Below are 12,224 nucleotides of genomic sequence, written 5' to 3' on the forward strand. Positions count from 1 at the left end.
AATACGGCAGGATAAGTGCACAGCCTGGGGAGAGGCTGGAGGGCCGGGAGCCCCTCGGGGTCACAAGGCCGGTCTGGTTGAGGGATCAGTGAGGGTTGGCTCCCACGGGCTCCTTCAGAGACAAAGGAGAGGAGACGGAGGGTGAGGGTCTGAGGCTCTGGTCAGACAAAGGACCAGGCTGGTTAGCAGATGGGAGAGCGGGAGAATGGGTGAGGGGCAGTGGCCTGGGCCCCCAGCCTGGTGACACCCTCAGCAGAGGCCGACTGCGGGCCCGGGTCTGAGGACTCCCAGGCCCTGAGCTCTCAGGGTGTGGGTGGTGCACGGGGTCTGCTCTGCCTGTGGTCTCGGTGCACTCCCATCAGAGTCACCTGCCGAGCAGTTTAGAAGCACAGCCCCTGGCCCCGGCTAGGACGGGCTGGACCGGACCCGGAATCGGCACGGTACGGTGCTTCAGGGAACTTGGGCGCAGCTGAGCTGCTTGCTGCTGCTGCAGCCTGCCGACCTCCAGGCGCGCCTGTGCGCTGTGGCCCTCTCACTGGTGTGGAAACAGGCATCGGAGGGGGGCAGTTTGCTCCACCCCACAGTGGAGTACAGGACAGGTCAGGGCCAACCAACTTCAGGCCTGGAGGGGATTGGAGTGGTGGGGAGGGGGGACTTCGGTTCCCCTGGTCTCACTTTTTGGTCTCCAGGCCGCTAACTGGGAGGTTGTGTCCCCCAGGGCAGGGCCGCGCAGGGGAGTGGGCAGGTGGGTGCCAGGCCCTTCCTGGTGGCCAGGACTTGGGTAAACTGGGCCCTGACAGGGTCCGCTCAGCCTCAGCAAGCCCAGCTCACTTCCCGCTCAGCGGGGAGTTTCATTTTCAGAAAAAGCAGGACAGGGAGGACTGGGCAGGGCCACAGGAGAGTGAAATGAGGCAGAAAGGGCCGCGGCAGCTGGGTCGGCCCCACTGACTGATTAGAGATCCAGGCCAGTGTGCGGAATGGAATGTCCACTGTGTAGAATTCCTGGAACAGTAGCCACGGCTCCTTCAGCTGTCCAGAGCCAAGTCGGGGAGCACCTCTCATGGGCAGAGCATCCTGCTGGCTGTTGGGGACCAGGTCGACGAAGCATGCTACGTGTCCCCAGGCGGTGACAGGTGAGAGGCAGACAGGTAAGGGGATGACTGTGTGCATTAAAGCCTTCTAGACTCTCTGAGAGACAGATGGGCCATTCATGCACATGTGCACGGTGGGCGAGACAGTCCCAGTCTTGCCTCCACAGAGCTGACACTCTAGGGAGGAAGCCAGACGTGAATCGAAGTGTCATTAGTGAGAGCAGGACGCGCCAGTAATAGTGAGGTTTTCCCGGGTTGGAAGGAGGAGTGAGCAGAGATTTGAAATTAAGAACACAAAGCTCAGCAGGAGCATTTTAAGGAGAAAACTGCCTATGCAAAGGGTCTGTGGCAGGAGGGCCTGAACGAGGGCCGTTATGGCTGACATGGAGGGTGTAGGGGCCAGAGCAGGGTGGGCTGGAGGGGCAAGAGAGGAAATAATCCAACACATTCGTCGCCCCAGGCCACAGGGTGTTGCTTGCCACCTGCCCTCACTGTCTCCCCATCTGAGTGTTACGCAAGGGTGAGCAGAGCTTATTCTGGGACTGACTGGGTCAGAGGCTTGGCAACGTCGTGGGTGGACCTGGGAGAAATGACAAAGAAGAAAACGATAGACAGGAAGAGCCAAGTGCCTTGGTGCCAAAGAGGGGCACGTGGAGTGCAGGGTTCAAGGCCTTTGAGCCAAAGCACAGGCACAGCCTGTCCCTCAGAGGCAGTGGGGAGAGACACCGTTGCGTTTGGTGGCGGAGTGTGACATGATCAGACCGGCACTTTGGAAAGATGATGTGGTCTTGGCGTGGACTGAGCAGAGGGGACAAGGACGGAGACTGTCCCGTGGGCAGACAGGCCCCAGAGAGACGAGTCTGTGGCGCAGACGGGTTCTTCTAGGGCAGGGGTCTCCAAACATGCGGCCCCCTGAGGCCATTTATCTGGCGTCTGCCGCACTTCCAGAAGGGACACCTCTTTCATTGGTGGTCAGTGAGAGGAGCACAGGATGCATCCACATCTTGTGCTCCTGGAGTACTGTATGCGGTGGCACCGCAAAGCACAGCTCCGAAGCGCGTCATATCACTTGTTACGGCTAGCAGTGACAAATATGGAACCGGACATTGACCATCTCATTAGCAAAAAGCAGGCCCATAGTTCCCATTGAAATACTGGTCAGTTTGTTGATTTAAATTTACTTGTTCCTTATTTTAAATATTGTATTTGTTCCTGTTTATTTATTTATTTACTTTAAAATAAGATACGTGCAGTGTGCATAGGGATTTGTTCATAGTTTTATAGTCCGGCCCTCCAACAGTCTGAGGGACAGTGAACTGGCCCCCTGTGTAAAAAGTTTGGGGACCCCTGGCCTAGGGGCTTGGAGTGCGAATGTCCGTCTCCACTTTATCCGCAGGCGGGTTTCGTACAGCACCCGTTCACCCACTCTACTGACTTTCTCTCTCACTCGAGACGTGATCAGGGTGCCCACCTCCCAGTTCAGCCCACCAGCATTGGGTGCCAACCACAAGAGGGCTGTGCCATGGCTTCTTGGGCTCCGCACAAGCCTGGGGTCCTCCCTGGTCTTCAGAGAGCTCAAGGACCAGTGTGGCCCGGGGGGGGGGGGGGGGGGGGGGGAGGGAGCCGGCGGTGATGGGGAACCCGCTCTGCACTCGGGAGCTCTGAGCCACCCCAAGGAGCGGGGGGAGCAGCCTGCCTGAGCTGATGCCTGGGCCCTGTCTGGGCGCAGAGGGCAAGGAAGGGGGTGCCCGCTTCAGGGCCCGGCCACGGGGGAGCGCGAGACCCGTGAGAGCGTGGTGGCCGAGGAAGGTAAAGGTAAGGTGTTGTCAGAAAGGGGAATGTGAGGAGGAGGTGAAAGCGCAGAGACGCCCCTGCCACAGTGGGCTGTTTGGAAGAGTCCGGGGCCTGGCAGGCAGGGAGGCCGGCGCTGGGGCAGGACGGGGCCTGGCCTGCTCCCGGCCATGGGGCGCTTCCCGCAGGTGGCCCTTTGATCTCACAACAAACAGCCCATTCAGCATCTCCAAGACAGGCCGGCTCCTGGCAGCCAGGGTGAGAAGATGGCAAAAACACCACGGGATCGTCCGCCGGGAGTCCGCTCAGCAACCCCAACTGCGCCCGCCCACCCGCCCCCGGGGAGTCGCCGGGTTCCAGCCGCCACTGGGAGGGTCACTGCCAGGGACTCCCCAACGGGCCACAGGGCTGCGGCAGGGACTGAGAGAGCGGGGTGGGGAAAGCATCACCCGGAATCACCTGGATGTGGGGGTCCTTGTGCTGTGTGCCCAGATCCAGGGGGACAGACCCTCTGCAGGGACTGACAGACAGAGGGCCTTCCCCCCTGGTGATTTTTCTGTGGGTGAAGGCCGTCTGTTGGGCGAGACGAGCCCGGCGGTGAGTCTCTGAACTCTGAAAAGGCTGCGGTCTCCTCCTGCCCAGCGGCCCCTACCATCCTGTCAGTAGTGATCTAAACTCGTGAGAGATGATGCATTTTTAAAATGACACTAAATTTTACAAATGCTGAAACCAAAAGAGCTGCTTTCTACACTCGTGGGCTCTTCCTCTTTATTCACCTGTTTCGAGTGTCCCTGCTGCTCTGCTGTCCTGAAGAGCACAGGTCTGGGAGGCCCGTCGGACCAGGGGTGATCTCGAACAGAGGCCTGCCTGCAGATCGCCAAGTGAAGAGAAAGCTTTGTAGGGGCGAACAGGAATTTGGGAGCAGTGTGGAAGGTCAGCTGCGGACTCACAGGGTCCTGGCCTTTGACCTTCCTGACATCACCTCGCTGTATGCCCTCAGACAAAGTCATGTAACCACTCTGACCCTCAGTCTCCTCCTCTGGAAGCGATGCCCATTTGCAGTGCCGTTGTGAGGACCGAGCGTGCCGATTGTACACAGACACACGGCCAACAGTCAGAAAGCATGCATTCCTTATCTCTTAAGAAAGAAAGGTTGGCTTCGGAATAAACTCTAACCGAAATTGTGGTTATTGTGCTAAGAATAAGCCAAAAGTCACAAAATTATGTAGAGATTGTTTTTATTGAATTAAAAAAAATCCGGGAGACTAATGGGCAGTCCGTTTCCTTCCTCCTCCCAGCAGCACCCATGTGGTCACCTTTGAACATGGAAATAAAGCAGTTTAAACTTCCAAATTTACGCTCTGCGTTGACTGTCCTTCACTTACTCTGCAAACACGCAGCGAGCACCTCCTACGTGTGAGGTCTGCTGCTGCGCCCAGTGCATGCTGGGAAGAGAGGCGGAGGCCCGGCGCTTCGGGAAAGAGCAAGCGCACTCAGGTCTCGGAGGTTCCTGCGACGTGCTAACCGTGACCTTGGGCAAGCCATTTCTACGCTGTAGCCCTCCAAGTTCCTCCTTTGTATAATCACTCTGATAACAGTTCCCTTGCAAGGTGGTTTGTGAGGATTAAAGATAATGGATGTAAAAAGGCCTGGGACCTGAAGTCAGGGAGGTCAGCCCTTATTGCTGAGACCCAGTCCCTGTCCTGGAGAGGCTGGTGGGGTCCCTCTTGAGGAGCAAATACAACCCGGAGTGATGGGTTCTCTGTGAAAGTGCATCTCCCCTGCATCCCCTGCAGCCGGTGTGGGCTGGGGGACCTCGCGCAGGAAACGGTCACCCAGGGATGTTTCTTTGGGTGGCCCCTTTATTCTGCCCACTTGCAAAAAGACCACTGACCGTGAGCTAGGTTTCTGATGTGTTTTTACGGCTGTTCCTTAGAACTGTGGCAGAGCCCGGAGCGGCCCAGGGCCCCGTGCGTGGTTGTGGGAGCCTGGCTGTGTGGGTGCCGGGTTTAAATGAGGGAGAGCCGCTTCTGGAAGAGCAGGACGAGGTCCTCCCCAGTGTATTCATCCTGCAGATCTGACCTCAGACTCCAGACAGCTAATGACTCCTGTGTCTCCCATCTGGACTGGACTCACTGGCCACACTACCCAGCGGCCTCCTTCCCAATGGGCGCCGTCCGCCGGAAGTTGGTCTAAGTGCCAGGTGGGATTACAGGGCTGGACTTTGAGTCAAAGGGCTTTCACCCAGGATTTGGGGATGGCCAGGTGGAGAGATTGAGACTAGCTTTGAATCAAGAAAATGTGGGTCAAGTCTCAAGTGCACCCCTGACTGACAGCTCTCAGGAGCCTGACTCTGCCACCGTCCGCCCTGGGTCCTCATCGCAGAGACAGGCAGGTCACAAGCTTTGCGTGTCTCCGGGCTCCCAAGCCCGCTCTGGGCCCAAGCTTGCCCTTAGCAAGTTGGACAATTCCTCAGACACCTCCCAGTGTGTTGTAACCCATGACTACCCTGTTGGCCAGTTCCTTCCTGCCAACACCCACTCCCACCCACAGGAAGAATACCTGCCCGTGGACTATATGGACTTGGCAGGAAGGCCACGATGGCCCAATCGCCACCAGCCTGAGGCCTTGCAGGGCGGGCAGAGCTTCTGGGAAGAGCCTGGAAGCTCACTGGCCCTCTGCCTCTCCCCGAGAGCCGCTCCCAGACCAGCAGAACTGGGAGAAAGCTGGACCCTCGAGTCCTCCCGACACGCAAGATGCAACTGTCACTGGAGAATGCAGTGATTTCTAGAAAGGGAGAGTCAGGGCATGGGTCATCTTTGGCCTTCCGTTCTGGTCTAAGCTCTGGCCTCACTGGGGTCCACCCTGTTCTGAGGGCAGCGGTGGCCCTGCCAGCTGAGTCACAGGGCTGCCAGCCAGGGGACCAGTGGTTAGCCCCTCAGTGGCACACTGCTTGGGGCGGCCCTGGTCTTCCGAACCAGCTGTACCTGACTGGCCGTGCGGGTGAGACCCCTTGTCCCTGGGGACATCCGGCTCTGCCACCTCCCCACTCTGCAGGTGACCACTCTGGGTGGCGGTGAGGGCGGGAGGGGGGAGTCCGGCCTCTGTGGTCGGGGCCTCACATCCCGGGAGCAGAGCAGCAGCCTTGTCCCGGGGTCTGACTGCAAAGCACTTGCTGTTATCATTGTTTTTCTAATTTCTTAAAAATCTTCTGAGTGTTAGATGAGAAACTGAAAATACCCCTTAATATGAGAGTGGTTTCTACCCAGGGGCAATTTAGCCCCTCTGGAGGCTATTCATCAACGTCTAGAGACATCTTTAGTTGCCACAATGTGGGGAGGGCTGTTGCTGGCAGCTGAGGAGGCAAGCATGCTGCTAAGCACCCAGGGTTATCTGGTTCAAAACACCAATACCGCCGAGGCCGGGAAATCCTGGTAGAAGGGAAACTGAAGATTTCAGACTCAGGGCTCCAGAGAGTAAAAAATTAAAAACAAACAAACAAACAAATAGATAAATAAATGTGTACAATAAACAAGCACACGCACAATAGCCATTTTTTTTTTTTTTTGTATTTTTCTGAAGCTGGAAACGGGGAGAGACAGTCAGACTCCCACATGCGCCCGACCGGGATCCACCCGGCACGCCCACCAGGGGCAATGCTCTGCCCACCAGGGGGCGATGCTCTGCCCCTCCGGGGCGTCGCTCTGCCGCGACCAGAGCCACTCTAGCGCCTGGGGCAGAGGCCAAGGAGCCATCCCCAGCACCCGGGCCATCCCTGCTCCAGTGGAGCCTTGGCTGCGGGAGGGGAAGAGAGAGACAGAGAGGAAGGAGGGGAGGGGGTGGAGAAGCAAATGGGCGCTTCTCCTATGTGCCCTGGCCGGGAATCGAACCCGGGTCCTCCGCACGCTAGGCCGACGCTCTACCGCTGAGCCAACCGGCCAGGGCCACAATAGCCATTTTAATGGTACAATAAATATTTTTATTTCGGGGGTTGACAGAAGAGCTGGCTAGTGTCAAGTCGGTGGAGAGTGGCCCCGTGGCTGCCCTGCAGGCCCTGTCCCCACCGACCCTGGACTGTCCTGCCCTGCCCCGGGGAGCTGCTGAGGACAGCTCCTTGCTCCAGGTAGGCACAAGGTGGCACCTTGGTGTCTCTGGACTTGATTTCCACCTGGGGCTACTGTCCCACACATCCACTGTTGGTGAGCACGTGACACTTGGGTGTCCCACGTGCAGCTCAAAGTGCAAAACGCCCAAACCTAAACTCAGAATCTGCCTTCCTGAGCAGGGACTCCCTGTCAGGCCCTGTTTGCTCACGGCCCAGCCCCTGAGCCATGCACATCCCAAGCACAGCCTCTGTGGTGTCCTCCCTGTTGCCCACGCCCTGTCCTGTTTGAGTTAGGTCCACAGTCACCTTTTCATCCGTCCGTCTTTCTACGCCGCGGCTCTGTGTGTAACAGCTCAGCTCTTTCCTGGTCCTGTTTGAGTTAGGTCCACAGTCACCTTTTCATCCGTCCGTCTTTCTACGCCGCGGCTCTGTGTGTAACAGCTCAGCTCTTTCCTGGTCCTGTTTGAGTTAGGTCCACAGTCACCTTTTCATCCGTCCGTCTTTCCACGCCGCGGCTCTGTGTGTAACAGCTCAGCTCTTTCCTGGACCCTGCACCCCCCTCCTTCTCCAGGGCTGTCCAGCGGCCAGTCTTTTGCCCAAATCACTGTGAGATGCATCTTTCTAAAGACGGTGTTTCACTAGTGCACTTTCCTGGTCAAATACCCTTCATGACTTTCTTTGCCAACAAGGTAAGACTAACTTTTTAGCTTGGGGTTCACATCTCTCTATGTCGACATCCTATGGATGTGTAACCTCCTCTCTTCCCCGCCCCACTCCCCGCTGCGGTGCAGGTACACCCACAGCCTGAGCCATGCATGTGCCCTAGGCCACGAGCCCCCTGATAGAATGGACAGGTGCAGGGTCCCCTGACCCACGGCTCCTCCCTCCACCTATCCTTCCCGGGGTTCCCCACCCAGAATGCCCCTGCTCTAGAGCCATGCCTACGAGTCCCACCACCATCATCTCTGCTTTAAGGCTGCCTTCGCCGAGAGGAGGTGTGAATCAGCACCACACTCTGTCCAGCCCTTCTAACAAGTGCTCTCCACTCTGCCTTCAATTACAGAGATTTGTGATGACGTGACGAACATTGGTGGTTGTCCCGGGGCTTCGAGTGCAGCCGGGCAGCTCCTCGGACCTGTGCGATGACCTGGTTCAAAGAGGCACCGCGGCTCCACTTTATAAGGAAGACAGTGAAGGTTCTGTGACCCTCACAGATTTGCTCCAGGGCCAGGGCCAGGGCCAGGGCCAGAAGAAGTGTGCCTCCTCGACCTCAGTGTCACGTCCCTAAGAGCAGCAAGCTTTGGGACTAGAGTGGTCGCTCATTCATCCATCCATTCAGTGATGTGTGGGAATGTGCGAATCAGCGGAGTGAATGAATGAATGGATGAACTCATTCATTCACTCAGGAAACAGGGAGTGTTTCTTATGTGTTGGGCACGTCATAGATAGGTGCTCAGTAAAAAACGTCCTGCTGGGTTTTTTTATTATTATTATTTTTGAGAAGGGGAAATAAATATATAGTTACACCTTTGGCTTCCTGAAACAAGCAACTTCAAAATAACTTTTGAATGTTAGAACCGGAACAGCAGAAGTGGGAGGGGCCTGAGGGGCAACTCTTCTCCGAGCCCCTCACCGTACAGGTCAGGACAGTGGGCCCAGCGCTGGAGAAGGACGCCCCAGGGCGCCCCGCGGCCCTGGCCAAGCCCGGACTCGCCTCACCTGCCTTCAGGCTCACCGCACAGTGTGTCATCTCACCAAACAGCTGCTCTTCCCCGCGCCTGTGGGACTGGCGTGACTAAGCGAGGTTTCGAGGACACGGGTGACGGTGGCGAGACGTGGGCTCGGAGGTGGAGGTGGACAGAGAGGGCGCGGAGAAGTGCCCGTGTCTCCTCTCCTGGAAGGGAGGTGTCTGGGCCCCAGCTGGCCGGCGGCGGCTGGGGCTCAGCGAGGAGCAGCGACCCTCCAGCCAGCACGGGCAGGTGGGACTGAACGTGGAGGTTCACCCAGCAGGCCGGTGGTCGCTGGAGCATCAGGGAGCCTGGGTTCGAATGCGGCTCCTCCTGGTGTGTGGCCCGAGAGGGTTAGACGAGTGAAACTCATCCAGGGCTGAGCACGTGTCCGCACGAGTAAGTGCCCCGAGTTAACCGATATTGTTATTATTATTATTGTTATTGTTACTGTCGGGGAGACTCTGTTTCCAGACCTGGATGTGCCTCTAACAACCTCAGCTAGAGGAGGTCTTGATGCTGCAGAAACACAGGAGGTTCTGGGGGAGCTGGGGCTCGGCCCCAGGGAGTCCTGGCTTCCGGCAGTCTCCCCTCGAGCTGCTCCGGGAATGTCGGGCAGACGCCACGGGTCCCTCTTGCCTCATCTGCCTGGTGTTGCAACACTGGCACAGCGTGAAGGAGGGCGCTGTCCTGGGAGAAGCGCCTTAGTCATGGGAACCCAGCAAGCCCCTCCCACGAGTGTCCTGCAGGCAGGCGTTGGTCAGGGAGGACCTGCTTCTGCAGGTAGCCACCCGGCAGGCACGTCCCTGGCCTCCCTGGAGACACACCTGGAGATGCCCGTGTGCCAGGGGGAGCTGGAGGGGAGCTGGGGGGGGGGCTCAGCTGAGGTTCGTGTGGCCTCCCGAGCTCGCTGGGGGGGCACGGACCCAGCTGCTCTTCCTCGCTCTGCCGTTGCCTTCAGACTTGCTGGGTGAGCCTCAGGGACCCCGCCTGTAAAAGGAAGTGATCAGACTTGGTCTCTCCCACCCACTTCAAGTTCAAATTTCTCTAGCTTGAGTTCTTAGCTCCTTATTCCGCTCTGAGCCTGGTGCATCATGGGCTCCCTGTGACCTGAGGAGATGAGTGAGTGAATGAATGAGTGAGTGAGGGAATCCAAACAGGACTTTTCACCTTCTTCCCCGCCCACGGAGTGCTCCGTGGCGGGATGGGCCCCGAGCAGACTTATCAGTGCGTACAGGCGCAAGGCGGGGGCCTGGCCCAGGCACGCAGGCTCTCTGTCCGCGCCGTCAGGACAAACCGATGAAGGTTTGTGTAGGTAACATTTCGCACTTGAAATCCTTAAGGAGGAAGGGCAATCTTGTGGCCTCGAGCACACCTGGTTGGGCAATGTCGGTGTAAGATTCTTTGGAGGCAAGGCCCGGGCATGGTGGTCAGCGCTCCTGCGAGAAGGCGAAATCCTGGCACTTGAAATTACCTGAAATACCCTCCTCTGTTGAGTGGAGAAAAGAAAGAAAGAAAGAAAGAAAAGCAGTTTTTATCAGCCCTGTATTAATTATGGCTGTCGAGAGCCGCCATTGGCAGAAGTGTGTTTTTAGCTCATGACTCAAGGCTGACTCAACACTGGGGACTGCACTTTCCATGACATTGAGCTGGACTCCGTTTCTTCTTGGAAACGCCTAAGTTGTTTGTCGAGTCCTTCGACGGGGGGCTGTGAGCTTCCCCGGAGGAGGGTCGTGCCCGACTCCGGCCAGGTGAGCACACAAGGCATTATCTGTTAAGCCACAGAGCCTGGGTTTGAACCCAGTGCTTCTGACTTCGAACATATTACTATCTTTCCCCCACCCCTCAGTGCTCTTCGGAAGCCTCGCTTGGGCCACCCGTAGGACTCACTGTGGTTTGTCCCCAGCACTGACCGGTGTCCTGAAGGTAGTTCTCGCTTCTGTAGGCTGAGCCCAGGCTGCTCAGGACCGGATGCATTTCTGGTTCCATCTGCAAGGCTTCCAGGACAGGCTGAGTGGTAAACTCTGGGAGGGCTGCTGCGTGGGGAGGAGGGACCTTGTCAAACATCTGGATGGAGGCTCGATCATTCCTTCGTGTCTAAGGGACCACCTTCCCATGTGGCGCCTCCTCTCACCCTCGAATGTCCCTGTCCTGGGCCAGACAGGAAGTGGAGACACAGCCGCGTTCACTTCCTCTAACATGACAGCTCCTGAACTCTCTGACCACAGGATCTTCTTCTTGCCTTTTAGTTTTGCTTTTTTTTTTTTTTTTCCTTTTTCTGCTTCTTTTCCTTTCTTTTCTTTTTGGCCTCTCTCCTTCCTCTTCCTCCCCCTGTGTCTGAGCTTTGTTCTCCTGTGTCTGTCCCCCCTTCCTCCCAGCGTCCGGGTCAGCAAAGGTCATGGACTCTTTGGGAAACACAGCTCCAAGGAGGTAACCCACACGCACTGGTCTACGTGTCTGCTTTGGCCCGGTGCTGGGTGGGACTCTCACTATCCCTCATGACAACCCACACAGGGCACATGTCATTGTCCCATTTCACCAGTGAGCACGCAGGGGCCCTAAAGCTCCTGGTCAGCCATGAGCACACCGCTCCCACCGCCTTGCCCTGGTGATCAGCACCCTCCCCCTCCTCTCACGTGACCAGGGACACTTCAGATGTGTTAGGTTGGACTTTCTGTCAGCTGCTGGGGAGTCTTCTAGGTCCCACTGACCACTGACCACTGGGCACCGTGAGCTCAGCCGGTGCCGAGATCCGCCCTGCTGAGTGAGGACAGGTGAGAGGAGAGGCCCAACGTCATCTCTGCACAGACGAGCTGAGCAGCGGGCACTCGTGTGCATCCCTCTGCGGTAACGGGGAAGACGGACTCCAGCGATGCCTTTGTGTCTTGTCCTCTGGTCAGAGCTGTTCCCAGCTGTCAGAGTGACATACTGCTCCCTGACACAATAGCCATTGTGACACTCACTATTACTTTTAAAGATTTGAACGCCAGGAAGCTATCGGCTCCTCTGAGACACGTGTGGCCAACTCCGATGCTGAGGCCAGCTCTGGTCCCCGAGGCTGGGGGTACCCACCTTTCCTCTGGTCGGCAGACCTACTGTTCTGATGGAACCTTCTCTCCAGGATCTGACATTATCTCAACTGAGCAGTGATGACTCACCTCTGGAAGGGAGAGCAGAGCCAAAGGACGCCCCTTTATCTCCTCATCACCCCAGCTTCCCCTCCCCGCCCCACCCTCCTTCCCCTGACCCCCCCTCCCAGCCCCAGTTAGCAGACAGGAGGGGCTGCTTGGTCCAGGGTGCTGCTGTGGGTGGTCCCGGGGGTTGACAGCATTTTCTCTCTGCTTCTCTAGCTCTGGGGCCAAGGGCTGCTGACATAAGAGGGAAAATCTTCCTTGCAGATTTCAAAGCATCAGCAACTCAACTGTTGATGGTGAAGTAAAAAGAAAAAAAAAAAAGAGACAAAATATCCCAAAGTTAGTATTTGGGCAGGACCATCTGGCTTCACCCCTC

This window comes from Saccopteryx bilineata, chromosome 4 (assembly GCF_036850765.1).
Source record: "Saccopteryx bilineata isolate mSacBil1 chromosome 4, mSacBil1_pri_phased_curated, whole genome shotgun sequence".
Taxonomy (NCBI): Eukaryota; Metazoa; Chordata; class Mammalia; order Chiroptera; family Emballonuridae; genus Saccopteryx; species Saccopteryx bilineata.